This window comes from Vitis vinifera, chromosome 11, assembly GCF_030704535.1.
Source record: "Vitis vinifera cultivar Pinot Noir 40024 chromosome 11, ASM3070453v1".
NCBI lineage: Eukaryota > Viridiplantae > Streptophyta > Magnoliopsida > Vitales > Vitaceae > Vitis > Vitis vinifera.
Window position 1 is genome coordinate 6,479,159 of NC_081815.1, and position 1,985 is coordinate 6,481,143.

Consider the following 1,985-nt stretch of genomic DNA (forward strand, 5'->3'; position numbering starts at 1 on the left):
TCGTGTGGTGGATGATGCATCTTCTCTTCTTCTTCAAGGAAGCTGTGGTGTGGCGAAGGGGTTGGAGGGGGCTTCTCAATTTATAATGTAGGGGATGTGTGAGAAGTGGGAAATGAGATGAAAGGCAGCTTAATTCATCCTATGTTTATCTTTTTTATCTACAAGTCAAACTTTGATTTCTTTGATTTTTTATTATTTTTTAGACGGTGTCACCTACTATTCTAGAAGGCAAAGGGAAATTGACATCCAAATTTTATTTTCATTTTATTTTTTTGCCTCACGGCTCGGGCATCTATAATTATTTATTTATCAATGTAGAAAATCCTTGTGGGGATAAAAGACACGTGAGTTCTGATGGGGCGGGCCTCCATCCCCGCAATTCAATCTCGCATTCGCATTCATGTATTAGGGTTTTGGACCACAATAATTAATTAAAAAAAATCATATTTATAATGACCTGTAAAATAATTCTCAATTTAATCCTTTTTTTTACATGAATTGTCACGTTCATAATTTTTATTTTTATTTTTGAGGTGCTTTCCAATTTTTTAATTTAAAAATGACCTCGTTGAACACGTGGTCAGTATGAATTAAATTATATATTTTTAAAATTCAAATTATATTTATAATTATTCCAATCTTATTATGTAGATATTATCCCATTTGAATCAAAAGTGGACAATATTTACACAATTGTATATTGAGGATTTGATTGATTCATGAAGAGTATTTGTTTACTTGACTTTATAATTTTTAAGAAATGACAAAAACATTATGTTTGCATGTGATGTTCGTAATATTTCACATAGGATTGAGAAGGAAGTTATTAATTCTATATAAATATGAAATTTTCTTAATCATGTAAATGTGTTATAAAGTTACAAGAATCCTGTCATCCTTAAAGAGGATAATGCTTACAAATGTTTCAAAATTAATTTTGACTTTGTAGGGAGTGTTTATCTTTTTGTGAAAAAGGAAAATTAAAACTCTTTTTTAAAATAATTTTATGATATTAAAAATTAGAAATTTGAAAAATAAAAAATAATGTTTTGAGAACTTTTGATGAAATTAGGATATTTGAATTATTTTTCTTGTTTTAATGAGATTATTTTTAAAAATAATTATATAAATATAAAGAATAATTTAAAATAAATTATTGTAAATAAAAACTATTTTTAAAAATATAAAAAGAATATTTTAAGTGTTCAAACAAAAATTTGTTTGGTAAACATCAAAATTTTGTTTGAAAAGTGTTTTTGAGTTCTATTCTGAAAATAGTCTTTAAAAACTATTTTATAATCTTTCTAAAACAAAAGTTTCTGTTTTGACAGCTTGAAAGTTTGAAACACGGAATTGCAGGCTTATGCCCTACACGAGCAGGGGAACCTTCTGGAACTCGTGGACCCAATTCTCGGTTCTAACTACTCTGAATTTGGATTTCTTATGCACCAGCCCATCTCCCACTCTCAGGCCAAATTCCGCGTCTTCTGTAGTGAGCACGCTCCAAGGCAAAATCGCTGTCCAAGCACCAATAGCCAAGAGGAGCTCAATGAACCAGGACATGAGGTTCAAAGCCTTTGAGAGGCTGTCACAGGACATATCATATTATGCTTTATTTTCTTCTTTCAATTTTTCCTCTGCTTTCTCTGCTACCAAACAATGGCTTATATCATTCTGCTGGAAATTCTTTGTCCCTCTATGCCATAGCGAACTTGATCTGAACCCATAATGTTTATGGCCGAGTTGGAATTCTGGGTATTTATTTTTTTCCTTTCTTTAATTGGTTTGAAACCGGCACTGAAGCCGTATTTTCAAATTTTGACTGTTACATAGGTTTTAAAGCCGCATTTCCAAGATGAGTTTTCTCAATTATGTAAGGGTTTGTTTGGAAAGTATTTTTTAGAATAGTTTCCTGTTTTTCAGAACGAAAAAACAAAGAAAATGTGTTTGACAACCATAAACTATGTTATGTTTTTTATTTTTAA